Source organism: Anomalospiza imberbis, chromosome 31 (assembly GCF_031753505.1).
Source record: "Anomalospiza imberbis isolate Cuckoo-Finch-1a 21T00152 chromosome 31, ASM3175350v1, whole genome shotgun sequence".
NCBI classification, from domain to species: Eukaryota; Metazoa; Chordata; class Aves; order Passeriformes; family Viduidae; genus Anomalospiza; species Anomalospiza imberbis.
In genome coordinates this window covers 1,927,462-1,943,817 of record NC_089711.1, presented here as the reverse complement: position 1 = coordinate 1,943,817, position 16,356 = coordinate 1,927,462, and the positions used below count along the sequence as shown (strand labels likewise).

The following is a 16,356-nucleotide window of genomic DNA, read 5'->3' as shown; positions in this document are numbered from 1 at the left end:
TGCTTTCTTCATGTCACAATGGCCCTTGGCTCCATGTGGCCTTGCCTGTTGGTTTCAGCATCTTCCAACATGTCACAATAACTCCTTGGTCTCAAAAAGCTCCACTGTGTAACTGTGGCCCCTTGATTCCATGCGCCATGCGGATCTGTCGTGTCACAATGGAATCCTTTCTTTCTTTGTGTGAAAACGGCTGCTTGGCTTCAAGTGGCCTTACCTGTGTGTTCAATCACTTCCGTCATGTCACAATCATCTCCTGAGTTTGAAAAAACCCCACTGTGTCACAGTGGCTCCTTGGTTTCATGAGGTTCACTTAGGCCGCAAGGGAATCCTTGTTTCGTCATGTCACAGTGCCTCCTTGGCTCCATGTGGCCTTACCTCGGAGTTCAATCATCTTCCATCACGTCACCATAATCTCCTTGGCTTGAAATAGCTCTACAGTGTCACCAGGGCTCCTTAATTCCATGGGGCCTAACCTGTTGGTTCAATAATCTTCCATCATGTCACAATGGACTCCTTGGTCTGAAAAAGTTCCACTGTGTCACAGTGGCCGGCCCCTTGGTTCCACGTGGTTCAGTTAGGCCACAATGGAATCCATGCTTTCTTCCTGTCACAATGCCTCCTTGTCTCCATGTGGCCTTACCTCTGAGTTCAATAATCTTCCATCATGTCACAATGGTCTCCTTGGTCTGAAAAACCTCCACTGTGTCACAGTGGCTCCTTGGTTCCATGTGGTTCAGTTGAGCCACAGTGGAATCCTTGCCTTCGTCATGTCACAATGCCTCCTTGACTCCATGTGGCCTTACCTCTGAGTTCAATCATCTTCTATCATGTCACAATCATCTCCTTGGTTTGAGAAAGCTACAGAGTGTCACCATGGCGCCATGATTCCATGTAGCCTAACCTGTAGGTTCAATCATCTTCCAACATGTCACAATGGTCTCCTTGGTCTGAAAAAGCTCCATTGTGTCACAGTGGCCTTTGGGTTCCATGCGCCATGTGTTTCTGTTGTGTCACAATGGAGTCCTTGCTTTCTTTATGTCAAAATGACTCCTTGGCTCCATGTGGCCTTGCCTGTGAGTTCAATTACCTTCCATCATGTCACAATAATCGCATTCGTCTGAAAACCTGCACTGTGTCAAAGTGGCTCCTTGGTTCCATGCGGTTCCGTCGTGTCACAATGGAAACCTTGCTTTCTCCTTTTTCCAATGGCTCCTTGGCTCCATTTAGCCTTACCTCTGGGTTCAGTCATCTTCCATCATGTCACAATAATCTCCTTGGTTTGAGAAAGCTACAGAGTGTCACCATGGCGCCATGATTCCAGGTGGCCTTACCTGTTGGTTCAATCATCTTCCACCATGTCACAATGGTCTCCTTGGTTTCAAAAGTCACCACTTTGTCACAGTGGCCCATGGGTTCCATGCGGTTCTGTTGTGTCACAATGGCGACCTTGCTTTCTTCATTTCACAATGGCTCCTTGGCTCCATGCAGTCTTACGTGTTAGTATAATCATCTTCCATCATGTCACAATAATTCGTTTGTCTGAAAAAGCTCCACTGTGTCGCAGTGGCTCCTTAGTTCCAGCGATTCTATTGTTTTACAATGGAATCCTTGCTTTCTTTGTGTCATAATGGCTCCTTGGCTCCATTTGTCCTGACCCGGTGATTTAATCATCTTCCATCATGTCACAATGGACTCCTTTGTTTGAAAAAGCTCCACTGTGTCACAGTGGCTCTTTGACTCCATGTGGCCTTACCATTTGGTTCAATCATCTTCCATCATGTCAAAATGGTCTCTATGGTTTCAAAAAGCTCCACAGTGCACAGGTGTCCCATTGATCCATGCGGTTCTGTCGTATCACACTGGAATCCCTGATTTCTTTGTGTCACACCGGATCCTTGGCACCATATGGCCTTTCCTGTGAGTTTGATCATCTTGCATCATGTCACAATGGTCTTCTTGGCCTGAAAAAGCTCAAATGTGTCACTGTGGCCCACTGGTTCCATGTGGTTCTGTTAGGCCACAGTGGAATCCTTGCTCTCTTCATTTCACAATGGCTCCATGGCTCCATGTGGTATTACCTGTTGGTTTAATCATCTTCCATCATGTCACAATAATTCCTTGGTCTGAAAAAGCTCCACTGTGTCATAGTGGCTCTTTGGTTCCCTGTGCCATGCGGTTCTGTCGTGTCACAATGGAGTCTATGCTTTCTTCGTGTCAAAACGACTCCTCGGCTCCATGTGGCCTTACCTCTGCCTTCAATCATCCTCCATCATGTCACAATATTCTCCTTGGTTTGAAAAAGCTTCTCTGTGTCGCAATGCCTCCTTTGTTCCATGTGGCCTTACCTCTGCGTTCAATCATCTTCCATCATGTCACAATAATCTCCTTGGTCAGAAAAAGCTCTACAGTGTCACCATGTCTCCTTCATTCCATGTGGCCTTACGCATGGGTTCATTCATCTTCCATCATGTGACAATGGTCTCCTTGGTTTGAAAATGCTCAACTGAGTCACAGTGGCCCCTTAGTTCCATGTGGTTCTGTCATATCACAATGGAATCCTTGATTTCTTCATGTCACAATGGCTCCTGGGCCCCATATTGCTTTACCTGTGAGTTTGATCATCTTCCATCATGTCACAATGGTCTCCTTGGTTTCAAAAAGCTCCACTGTGTCACAGTGGCCCCTTAGTTCCATGCGGTCTTGTTGTGTCACAACGGAAACCTTGCTTTCTTCATGTCACAATGCGTCCTTGTCTCCATGCGGCCTTACCTGTTGGTTCAATCATCTTCCATCATGTGTCGTGGTTTGACATGGAAGTGATTTTTTCAGGAAGTTGGGTCAAACCAATCAGTGGTCAAGTTTGGATATTGGCACCTGAAGTGACCATTGAAGATAGGGATACGCCTCTGAGAACACAGGGTGTTAAAGGAGGAACTCCCAAGAGCTCGCTCTCTTTGGTTCCTGTCAGGGTGCAGTGCAGATCTCCCCAGCCCAGCCATGGGGCTGAGTGGCGGAGGGGAAGCCATGAGGCCTGGTCGAGGTGAGCTGAGGGGTAGAAGGACTGGAACCGAGCCAGCTCCTGTGGATTGAAGGGTGGAGAGAAGTGGAGATGTCTTTGTCATTCCCCCCTAGAGGGAAGAGACAGAGAGTCTGGACGGCACCTGTAACTTTGCTGGCGCGGAGGAGAAGGCGGGGGGGGGGGGGCGGGGGGGGAAGGCGCCCAGCCTTGGCCTTGGGAATCAGCTGCTGGGCAGAGATTTCGGCCGTCCAGGGAGTCTGAACTTTTAACCCTTTCCTGAGAAATGAAAGCTTTGTAAAATATTACTCCTCCTTGATTTGAAGTAGAAGAGAGACAGTCTGGGATCCAAGATGATGGAAGAGGAAATTTTTGAGTTGTAAGGAGATGATGGAATGGCTTGTGGCTGGACTTTTCTTGTTAGCCATAGACTGAACCAAATTCTCCTGACAGAGGCTGTACTTAGTGGGATGCATTGGTAGGCCAAGAGACCTGTTTCAGTGACTACCAACAGAAGAATGCAGAGAAGAGAGGAAAGTTGAAGAGGGTGTGGAGAGGCCCTCAGTCTTCAGAGAAGAAGAAGAGAAGAAGATCTCTGTTCTTGCACCCTCTTCCACAGGGGAAAATAGGGGGGGGGGGGACTGTAGTCCCGAGATGAGAAACTGAACTGTTATTTTTCTTGGTCCTTGGCAAAGCATCCTTAAAAGAGCCCTATGAGCAGTCTGTCCATGCATGGTGGTGAGAGCACTGTGACATGGAAAGGAGAGTGTCACCATGGCAGCTGTTCTCCGGGCGGTTGCCATGTGTGACATGGAAACACAGGGGTGGCAATTGTGTTTCCTGGGGGGTCTGTGGCACAGGAGAGACTCCCGTCTCCCTTGAAAGATTGAGTATTTGAATATCTGAAGGGTGGCAACTTGGTCAGGATCCTGGGTGGTGTCTCATCATGGGTTTGTTTGGAAATTAGGTGAGAGGAGGAGGGGTGTTCAGGGAGGTCTTCATCCAGGATTTATTGTTTGTAGTTTTCAAAGTAGTAGTAGTTTAATAAAGTTTTCTACCTAGTTATCAAGTTTGGGCCTGCTCTGCTCTGTTCCTGATCATATCTCACAGCAATTATTTAGGAAGGTGTAATTTCATGGGGGGCGCTGGAATTTTCCCAGTGTCAAACGATGACAGGTGCTTTTTCAGACCAAGGAGACCATTGTAACATGATGGAAGATGATTGAACCCACAGGTAAGGCTACATGGAATCAAGGAGCCACTGTGACACTGTGGAGCTTTTTCAAACCAAGGAGTCCATGGTGACATAATGGAAGATTATTGCACCCACATGTAAGGCCGCAGAAATCCAAGAAGCCATTGTGACAGGAAGAAAGCAAGGATGCCATTGTGGAATACAGAACTGCATGGAAGCAAGGGGCCATGGCGATAAACTGAGGAACCCTTTGTGACATGATGGAAGATGATTGAACCTACAGGTAAGGCCACATGGAACGGAGGAGCCATGGTGACACTGTAGAGCTTTTTCAATCCAAGGAGACTATTATGACATGATGGAAGATGATTGAATTCGGAGGTCAGGCCACATGAAGCCAAGGAGGCATTGTGACATGAAGAAAGAATGGATTCCATTGTGGCCTAACAGAACCATGTGGAACTAAGGAGACACTTTGACACAGTGGAGGTTTTTCAGACCAAGAAGACGATTGTGGCATGATGGAAGATGAATGAACGCATGCGTAAGGCCACATGGAGCTGAGGATCCATTGCGACACAGTAGAGTTTTTTTAAAACAAGGAGATAATTGTGAGATGATTGAAGATGTCCATACCAAAGGATAAGGCCAACATAAGCCAAGGAACAAGCGTGACATGAAGAAAGCAGGGATTCCATTGTGGCGTAAATGAACCTCACGGAACCAAGGGGCCACTTTGACACAGAGGAGCTTTTTCAAACTCAGGACACCATTGTGGCATGATGGAAGATGATTGAACTCAGGAGAAAGGACAAATGAAGAAAAGGATCCATTGTGACAGAGTAGAGCTTTTTCATAGCAAGGAGTTATTGTGACATGGTGAAAAATGATTGAACGCAGAGGTAGGACCGCATGGAGCTAAGGAGCCATTGCGACACAGTGGAGCTTTTGGAAACCAAGGGGACCATTGTGACATGATGGAATGGGATTGAACCAACAGGTAAGGCCACAAGGAACGGACGAGCCATGGTGACACTGTAGAGCTTTTGCAATCCAAAGAGATTATTATGACATGAGGGAAGATGATTGAACTCTGAGGTAAGGCCACGTGGAGACAAGGAGGCATTGTGACATGAAGAAAGCAAGGATTCCATTGTGGAATACAGAACCACATGGAACCAAGGGGCCACGGCAATAAACCATGGGACCCTTTGTGACATGATGGAAGATGATTGAACCCAAGAGAAAGGACACATGGAGCCAAGGATCCATTGCGACACAGTGGAGCATTTTCAGACCAAGGAGACCATTGAGACACAATGGAAGATGATTAAACCTACAAGTAAGGCCACATGAAATGGAGGAGCCATGGTGGCACTGTAGAACTTTGCAATCCAAGGAGACTATTATCACATGATGGAAGATGATTGAACTCGGTGGTTAGGCCACATGGAGCCAAGGAGGCATTGTGAAATGAAGAAAGCAAGGATTCCGTTGTGGCCTAACTGAACCACATGAAACCAAGGAGCCACGGTGGACTAAGGAGACCATTGTGACATGATGGAAGATGATTGAACTCACAGATAAGGCCACATAGAGCCAAGGAGTCGTTTTGACATGAAGAATGCAAGGACTCCATTGTGACACGACAGAACCTCATGGCGCATGGAACCAAGGGGCCACAGTGACATGGTGGAAAATGATTGAACGCAGAGGTACGACCGCAAGGAGCTAAGGAGCCAATGTGACATAGTAGAGCATTTTAGGACCAAGGAGTTATTGTGACACGATGGAAGATGATTAAACCAACAGGTAAGGACACATGGAACGGAGGAGCCATGGTGACACTGTAGAGCTTTTTCAATGCCAGGAGACTCTTATGACATGATGGCAGATGATTGAACTCCAAGGTAAGGCTACATGGAGCCAAGGAGGCATTGAGACATGAAGAACGCAAGGATTCCATTGTGACATGAGAGAACTGCATGGAACCAACGGGCCGTTGTGACACAGTGGAGGTTTTTCAGACCAAGGAGACCATTGTGACATGATGGAAGATTATTGAACCAACAGGTAAGGTCCCATGGAATGAAGGAGCCATGGTGGCACTGTAGAGCTTTTTCAAACCAAGGAGATTTAGTGACGTGATGGAAGATGGTTGAATCCAGAGTTAAAGGCCACATGGAGACAAGGAGGTATTGTGACATTAAGAAAGTAAGGATTCCATTGTGGCCTAACTGAACCACATGGAACCAAGGAGCCACTGCGACACAGTGGAGCTTTTTCAGACCAAGGAGACCATTGTGACATGATGGAAGATGATCAAACTCACAGGTAAGGCCATATGGTACCCAGAAGCCATTGTGACATGATGAACCCTCGGTTTCCCTTGTGACATGAGAGAACCGCATGGAACCAAGGGGCCACTGTGATACAGTGGTGCTTTTTGAAACCAAGGACACCATTGTGACATGGTGGAAGATGATTGAAACAACAGGTAAGGCCACATTGAATCATGGAGCCATGGTGACACTCTGTAGCTTTCTCAAACCAAGGAGATTATTGTGACATGATGGAAGATGATTGAACTCAGAGGTAAGTTCACATGGAGCGAGGGAGGCATTGTGATGTGAAGAAAGTCAGGATTCCACTGTGGCCCAACTGAACCACATGGAACCAAGGAGCCACTGTGACACAGCGGAGGTTTTTCAGACCAAGGAGTCCATTGTGACATGATGGAAGATGATTGAACTCAGAAGTGAGGCCACATGGAGCCAAGGATTCGTTTTGACATGAAGAAAGCAAGGACTCCATTGTGACACAACAGAACCCCATGGTGCATGGAACCAATGGGCCACAGTGACACATTGGAGCTTTTTCAGGCCAAGGAGACCACTGAGACATGATGGAAGAGTGTTAAACCTGCACGTAAGGCCACATGAAATGGAGGCGCCATGGTGACACTGTAGAGGTTTGCAATCCAAGGAGAATGTTATGACATGATGGAAGATGACTCAACTCAGAGGCGAGGCCACATGGATCCCGGGTGGCATTTTGACATAAAGAAAGCAAGGATTCCACTGTGGCCTAACAGAACCACATGGAGCCAATGGGCCACTGCGACTAGAGTGGAGGTTTTTCATGCCAAGGAGAACATTGTGACATGATGGAAGATGATCAAACTCACAGAAAAGGCCATATATTGCCAAGGAGGCATTGTGACACGAAGAAAGCAAGGATGCCATTGTGATACGACAGAACCGCATGGATCTAAGGGGCCACTGTGATACAGTGGAGCTTTTTCAGACCAAGGAGTCCCTTGTGACATGATGGAAGATGATGGAACTCACAGGTAAGGCCACAGGGAGCCAAGCAGTCGTTTTGACATGAAGAATGCAAGGACTCCATTCTGACTCGACAGAACCGCATGGCGCATGGAACCAAGGGGCCACTGTGACACAGTGGGGCTTTTTCAGACCAAGGAGTTATTGTGACATGATGGAAGATGACTGAACACACAGGTAAAGCCACATGGATCTAAGGAGGCATTGTGACCTGACGAAAGCCAGGATTCTGTTGCGGCCTAAATGAACCACATGGAACCAAAGAGCCACTGTGGACTAAGGAGACCATTGTGACATGATGGAAGATGATTGAACTCACAGATAAGGCCACATAGAGCCAAGGAGTCGTTTTGACATGAAGAATGCAAGGACTCCATTGTGACACGACAGAACCGCATGGTGCATGGAAACAAGGGGCCACTGTGACACAGTGGAGCTTTTTCAGACCAACAGTTATTGTGACATGATGGAATAAATGAACCAACAGGTAAGGCTGCATGGAGCCAAGGAGCCATTGTGACATGAAGCAAGCAAGGATTCCATTGTGGCATTAGAGAGCTGCACGGAATCAAGGCCCATTGTGACACAGTGGAGCTTTTTGAAGCCAAGGAGACCATTGTGACATGATGGAAGATGAATGAACCAACAGGTGAGGCCACAGGGAATGAAGGAGCCATGGTGACATTGTGGAGCTTTTTCAAACCACGGAGATTATTGCGACATGATGAAAGATGATTGAACCCAGAGGCAAGGCCGCATGGAGCGGAAGCGCCATTGTGACACAATAGAGCTTTTTGAAACCAAGGAGACCATTTTGACATGATGGAAGAGGATTGAACTAACAGGTAAGGACACATGGAATGGGGGAGCCATGGTTACACTGTAAAGCTTTTTCAATCCAAGGAGATTATTAAGACATGATGGAAGATGATTGAACCCAGAGGTAAGGCCGCATGGAGCCAAGGAGGCATTGTGACATGAAGAAAGCAAGGATTTCAGTGGTGCCTAACAGAACCACATGGAGCCAAGGATCCATTGTGACACAGTGGAGCTTTTTCAGACCAGGGACTTATTGTGACATGATGTAAGATGATTGAACCAACAGGTAAGGCTGCATGGAACCAAGAGGCCACTGTGACACAGTGGAGATTTTGAAGCCAAGGAGGCCATTGTGATATGATGGAAATGAATGAACCCATGCGTAAGGCCACATGGAGCCGGGGAGGCGTTGTGACATGAAGAAAGCAAGGATTCCAGTGGTGTATAACATTACCACATGGAACCAAGGAGCCACTGTGAAACAGTGGAGCTTTTTCAGATGAAGGAGGCCATTGTGACATGATGGAAGATGATCAAACTCACAGGTAAGGCAATATGGTGCCATGAAGCCATTCTGAAACGAAGGAAGCAATGATGCCATTGTGATATGACAGAACCGCATGGAACTACGGGGCTACTGTGACACAGTGGTGCTTTTTCACACCAAGGAGACCATTGTGACATGGTGGAAGATGATTGGACCAACAGGTAAGGTCACATGGAGCCAACAGGCATTGTGACACGAAGAAACCAAGGTTTCCATTGTGGCCTAACAGAGCCACATTGAAACAAGGGGCCACTGTGACACATTGGAACTTTTTCATACAAAGGAGACCATTGTGACATGATGGAAGATGATCAAACTCACAGGTAAGGGCATATGGTCCCAAGGAGCTATTGTGACACGAAGGAAGCGAGGATGCCATTGTGATACAACAGAACCGCATGGAACCAATGGGCCACCTGTGCACCGTGGTGCTTCTTCAGACCAAGGAGTTCGTTGTGGCATGATATAAGATGATAGAACTCACTGGAAAGGCCACATAGTGTCAAGGAGCCACTGTGACACTGTGGAGCTTTTTGAAACCAAGGAGATAATTGGGACATGATGGAAGATTATTGCACCCACATGTAAGGCCGCACGGATCAAAGAAGCCATTGTGACACGAAGAAACCAAGGATTCCAATGTGGAATACAGAACTGCATGGAAGGAAGGGGCCACGTCGATAAACAGAGGAACCCTTTGTGACATGATGGAAGATGATTGAACCCATGAGAAAAGACACATGGAGCCAAGGATCCATTGCGACACAGTGCAGCTTTTTCAGACCAAGTAGTTATTGTGACATGATGGAAGATGATTAAACCAACAGGTAAGGCCGCATGGAGCCAAGGAGCGATTGTGATATGAAGAAAGGAAGATTTCCCTTGTGACACAACAGAACCGCATGGAACTAAGGGGCCACTGCTCCAATACAAGGTTGCAGCAATTTCCAGCGCACACACACTTCTCCCTCCCCTCCTGCCCTGCAAATATGATGAGGGGATGCAGCACCACTGCTGCAGCTGAGCCTGTGCAACTGCACTGCAGGAAGGGAGGGCCCGTCCGGGCCCAACCCTCCTCGGTGTTCATCTCAGCACTTCTCCCCACCTGGCCCATCTCCTCCTTTAGCTTTCTATCTCCCCAGTTCACATTTACTATTAAATAATGTCTGTGCTATTGACTCTGGCATATGGTCTTTCTTGCCCCTTAATTCATGCAGAGGCTTCTCTTAATCATCAAATCTTTACTCCATCATTATCCACACTGGAGTTAGGAAAAGCTGCACATTGATACCTTCATTGAGATCCAAGGGACACTAGTGCTTCAGCCTCCCAAATTCTCTTCACATCTTTTTTGACATGGTAGTCTTCAGCACATGAGTGCTGTCATTGTAGAACTCAGAAATTTGTGTCTTTCTTGAACCTAAAGGGTGCAGGGGAAATGGAGCCGACATTTGGAGACAGGCAGGAAGTAGAATGGGATGTCAAAGCCAGCACCCAGGAAGAAGATTGGCCACCAGGTGCTGGCTGGAGGTAACTGAGCTACTGCTCAGTCCTCTGCTTCTTGCTCATCACAGGACTGGTCAAGCCAGAAGCCCAAGGCCGTTTTTACAACAATAAAAAAACAATTCATTGATCTCTGACTCGGATCAGGTTTTGCTCCCGTTCTAAAAAAGCAGGATTTGTGAACTGGCAAAGGTTGAAAACACATGTTTTTTAAATAAAAATAGCTGTCAAACATGGAAGATCTCCAGGTAAATATCGGCTCTATTGCATTCCTAGTTTCTCATCTTAGCACATAGCAAGTCCTTCTCCAAGTCTACTGCTGAAAGGCTTTGGGAGGTAGACACTCCCTTCAGCAGCTCCAGCAAAGCCTCCCCCAAAGGGGAGGTCCAGTAAGTTTTATCTAGGTCCCAATTTCTGCTTGCACACACCAGGAAAAGACTCAGCTTTTGCTGTCAAACACCCACATGATTTACTGAAGAGGCACCTGGCTGTTTTAGAGTCTCATGTGTTAAAAATGAGATTAGTGCTTCACTATTAGAACCCAGGAGTACAGGGTGTGATGGTTGGTTGTGAATGCTCATCAAGATTAACAAAGACAGCAGCCACATGTCAAGAAACTCTTGTGCTTTTAGGTGCAGTTGTCTTAAATGCAGCAGGCTACCTGCTGTGCAGACTCAAAAGCTGTTGGCTAACAAGCCCTTAAATTTGTACAAGAGAGTTTCACAAGAGGTCACCAACAAGCCCTCACTGTTGCTCAGTGCCCTTCAATCATCTTTCAGCTCCTCCCAAGGACCTTCTCAAAGCTGCTGACTCACAAGCCACAACACATAGCCACAAGCTCCCCACACCCCCAGCAAACTTCCCAACTGAGGATGGAGTAGAACAGGACAGCCGTGTGTGCCCTGGCAGAGTGAGGGAGGAGAGAAATAGAGGCAGAGGAAGGACTGAGGGAATATCACCATTCTGCAAATCCTGTGTTGGTGCAGCCACGTGGATAGTGCAGAGCTGGAGTCAGCAATGAGAGTGACAGAGAGACAGGGACAAGAGAGCGAGAGGGCCCCATCTGCCCCGCCCTGGTGCAGCCTCTTATGGACAGGAGATTTTTCCTGCAGAGCCAGCCCTTTGAGGCCTTCTCCAGGGAATGAGTTGAGGGTGGGGACTGAGCTCAAGTCTTCACGCAGAGCAGAAATTTGGCTCAGGACAGTGCTGCTCCACCCCTGCAGGATCCTCTCATGACAGCCTTCCTGTCACAGCACTCAGAAAGTCTGAGGCAAAACACACTTAGACCTGGTCCTGCACATTCACACCACAGCTTTTATACCACCAGCAAGTCTGCTGAAACTTAATACAGAGTACAGAATGTTAAAAATGCACAAAATACCTGAGCAGGTCTTGCTGGAGCATCTCTCTCAGAAGGCCCAGGAGATGTTGCTTGGCTGCTGCTGGTGGGGTTCTGAGATGGAGCTGTTTTTCTGTAAGGATGGTCCGATACTTCAAGTTACAAGGCCAAAATATCAACTGCCATAGTCCTTTCCTTGCAGACCTTCAGTGCCAGGACTCAAGGAAGCAGCATGAGGCTGAGTTGAGGGAGCTTTAGGCAGGATATCAGGAAAACATTTGTGCCCCAGAGGGTGCTTGAGCACTGCAACAGGCTCCCCAGGCCAGTGGCCACTGCAGCAAGGCTTCAGGAAGTGTTTGGACAGCACTCTTGGGCACCTGGTGTGATTCTTGTGGTGTCCTGTGCAGGGCCAGGGTCCTGGCAGGTCCCTGCTATCTCAGCATATTCTAAGAACCTAGGCTTCATTTCCCAGACCTTTCTTCTGAAAAGGCTCTTTTCCTTCCCCAGAAGACTGAACTTACCTAGAAAGTATTAACTTCAAATTCGCTTGATCGATTTTGCTGTAGCCAGGCCAATCAGTCTGAAGGGCTTGAAACAGATGCTCCTTCAGACTGAAGGAATTATCCTTTCCATTCAGGTCTGCAATCTACAGGCAGACATTTCAGAGAACAAATGTTCATTACACCTCTATGCAAACTACAGAAATCTAAATGGGCTACTTCAGTTGGGATGGCAAAACATGGCTCTCATTATATTGTGAATGTCTTCAGGGTGAAAAAATCCCTGCCACTGCCCTGGGCAAACACAGCAACAAACTTCACAGGTTCAGGGAATCAGTTCCTTAAAGCCACTGTAGGATCAACTGAAAGTGTATCCATGTTGAATTTGAGTCCTTTGACTAGGTTCCAAAATGCTTTTCCCTAGCTAAAGAGGAAATATTCCTATTTGATATATTAATGCTTGCATTATTCAGCACAAGCCTCTGTGGATGGGGAATATTTAGAAAGGAAGGAAGGATCTACTGCATCTTTCAATGGGTGTGCATTGTATGAAAGCCTATGAGAAGGAAATCCCAGTGGAACTTAACTCAAAGGAGTATCGGAAAAGTCTCTAATTTAAACAGGTGAGGAAGCAGTAAAATGATGAACAGCAGAATAGCATAATGGAAGAGGTGCTGGCACAAGCTCCACGATCTCACCTCCTGAAGGTTTTTGCCAAGGGAATCCTTGTCCTTTTGCCTGACTCCATCTCTCTGCCGCCGAGCAATTAACTCTGGCTCCTTGTAATCCCTCAGAGCAAGTAAATGAATCACCCTGTCCCTGTAGGGTCGGCCGTAAACAGCAGCGCAACCGCTCCAGTCGATGTCTGCAAGTCTCACAGGCATCATCCTCTTCTTCTCAGGCACTGGACCTGAATTGCTTTGCTGGGCTCCTCTGACCTCCGCTTTTCCTCCTAAAGTGAGGGAAAACCAGAAACAAATAGTTCAAATTGGAGGTTTGGAGAAGGCAAGGAAGTTGATTCAAAAGGATTTACCACGACTTTTAAGCCTCTATTTGTTCGGCATTTACAGATCTCCAAGAATCCAAACAGTAAAGCATTAAAAAGAAACCGTCATTAAAAGCTGGCAAAGGAGTGATACTGGATGGGAAGTTTTTATGAAAAATTATTTTTATGCATGATGCTTTTATATGATTTCCCCAGTTTGTAAGCTCAAGCATTGAGCTATATCTAGAATGACATGGACAGTGGGATTAAGTGCACTCTCAGCAGGTTTGCCAAACCCAGAGGCATGGGATGCCATCCGGAAGGACCAGGAAGTGGGGCCCTTGCAACCTCATCAGATTCAACAAGGCCAAGTGCAAAGTGCTGCATCTTTGGCGTTGGGGCATTCCCTGGCACCAAGACAGGCTTGGGGATGAAGGTGGGGAGGACTTGGAGGTGCCGGTGGAGGGGAGGTTAGATATGTCTAAAAAACCATACAGATATCCAGTAAAAAATGAAATGGAAGCATATCTAAAAGTGGTCCATCACTTTAATACCCTTTGCACTTGGACCATGTGACTCCTTTTCTGCTTTGGTCCTGCACTCTCTGCTCATCTCTTTGGCTTTGCTCGTGGCAAGCGAATTCCAAAGGATGGAGTTTTTTCACTCTGTCTAACTCTGTTTTCTCACCTTTGCAGTTGGGAGTCTTCCCCTGCACCCTGACAGGCACTGGGATTCCCGAGGGAGTCTCAATTTTATCTTTCTCTTGTAGCTCATGGGTGGAGGTGGAAATGGAGCTGACACTTGGAGACAGGTTCAAAGGTGAGCAGGATGTGGAAGGCAGGTCCAAGGAAGAAGGAGAGCGGCCACCAGCTGCTGGCTGGATATCACTGGGCTCTTGGTCAATCCTCTGCTTCTTGGTCATCACAGGACTGATAAAGGCAGAAGCCAGAGGCTGTTTCTGCAAAGATGATCCCAATTAGTTTTGCTCTGAAAAAGCAGCATTTCTGACCTGGCAATGGTTGAACACACACCTTTCTTACCTAAAACGGCCTGTCATACAAGGAGGTGCTGCAGCTAAATATGTTCGCTATTTCATTCCTACTTTCTCACCTGAGTATTCAGCGAGTCCTCCTCCAACTCTGTAGCTAAATGGTTTTGGGAGAAAGACATTCCCTTCAGCACCTCTATCAAAGGCTTCCCAAAAATGAGGAGCTCAGGTTGGCTTTATCTTGCTCCCTATTTCTGCTTAGACACACCAGGAACACACTCAACTCTTGCTGTCACACACCCACACGATTCACTAAAGCAGCCCCAAGAAGCCGCCGGTGAGGTGCTGATCACAGCGTGTCCAGTGCAGAGATGATAACAACAACAGAGAGAAGCCCCAGCCTGGCTGCAGGTCTCACTCCTGCTGTTCTCCAGAGGAAACCCTGGGTCACAGCCTCTTCCCTACCAAGCACACGCTGCTCCCACCCGTGCACATCAGCAGCTCAGAGCAGGACTGCCAGACACGGCTCTGTGCCAGCCTGCTGACAGAAATGCTGTGGGCATGGAGGTAGGACATAAGAGGATGCTGGGCACTGCAGCATTTCCTGCTCGGGCTGGGAAAAGAGCTAGGGAAAACCAGAGCTGTGTCCTCCCTCCTGTTTAAAGAGAATTCTTTTAAGGCATAGAAAATATACCTTTCATGCAGTGTTTTCCAAGATTCTTTCAAACCTTTTTCCTTGCCCTCTTGTACTGGACATCTCTTGATTTTAAGCCTGACAAGTCCAGGGTATTCCCTGATGAATCAGAGTCCCCTCCTCACACATGGGATAGCCTGAATCAAAATGGGAGCCTAAATGCTGCTTAGGACAGAAAAACAAGTTTCCTACAAATGCCTCAGTACTGGAATTTGTCCTTATGCTAGACTTCCCTAAGATTTCTCTTCAAACAGTAGCACTGGCATTACTGTGCATGATTTAGGTACTAGAGCTGCCATATCGTCAAGAACCCTGCACAGACACAGCTAGGTACCAAAAACATGTCCACATCTTGTCCTTAGCAGAGTTTCCTATGCACCATAAGAAACAAGTCATGTGTGCAAGCTTGTTGCAGGCTTTGACATTGTAAGCATCTTGAAAAGTATACAGGAATCCCATTAGAAGTACACACTTCGGGTTTATATGATATAAAGACAACACTACTGCTTCATATCACAGCTTGGACACCAAGAGCAAGTGGGATAAAACATCATCTAGGGTACAGAATGTTTAAAAATTCACAAAATACCTGAGCCGTTCTTGGTGGAGTATTTCTTTCAGAAGGTCCCAGAGACGGTGACTGGCTGGTGCTGGTGGCATTTGGAGATGGAGCTGTTTTTCTGTAAGGATGGTCCAACATTTCAGGTTACAAGGCAAAAATATCAGCAGTCATCGCTCTTTCCTCACAGCGAAAACAGACCTTAATTTCCCAGAAAGTTTTTTTGAAATGGCTGTTGTCCTGACTGAACTTACTGAAAAAGGGTCACCTCCAATGTCTTTCTATCTCTTTCACTGTAGCCAGGCCAATCAACCTGAATGTCTTTGAAGAAATGTTCCTTCAGACTGAAAGAATTCTCATTTGTATCCAGGCTGGCTGCCTACGGGCAGACATTTAAAACGTCAATATTCACTACACCTAAAGGCAGACTACAGATGTAAAACTGGTAGTGCAAAGCTAAAGCAAAGCTGAAAAGAAAATCATGCACCAGTTTTCCAGGACTTTTGTTTGATGTGAAGAACAAAGCAGCTGTCATGTAAGAGGCAACAAGATTAAACAGGTGTGGTCCATTTGGGCTGTAGAATTTTGGATGTAAGTAAATGCCAAAGTGCTGCAAGCATGGAGGAAATGGACGCTATGAAAACCTCTCCCTGCACCAGAGATCCAGGTTTTTTGGTCTTTAACGCAGCTTTGAGAATCAAGGTACACTATGCCAGAACTCTCAGTTTTCACCATTTGAAATACATGGAGAGGCCAGGTTTTTCCTTTCTGTCTTCCTTTTCTTTTGAGTAGGACCTGGAGAACATCATCTCCATGAGCAAGTCCATATTTTTCCACCCTCAGGAGGACACCTGCTGCCCTCTTGTT

At 46.9% G+C, this 16,356-nt stretch overlaps 1 long non-coding RNA gene across 1 annotated transcript; it reads right to left on the bottom strand.

Annotated features, from left to right (window-relative positions):
- Positions 1-14,018: 14,018 nt before the first annotated feature.
- Positions 14,019-15,629, bottom strand: LOC137463882 (uncharacterized). The gene is made up of 2 exons (XR_010993994.1): positions 15,520-15,629; positions 14,019-14,206 (listed from the first exon to the last, which is right to left on the bottom strand). It is a non-coding gene; the product is annotated as an uncharacterized lncRNA (long non-coding RNA).
- Between the last annotated feature and the right edge of the window lie 727 nt (positions 15,630-16,356).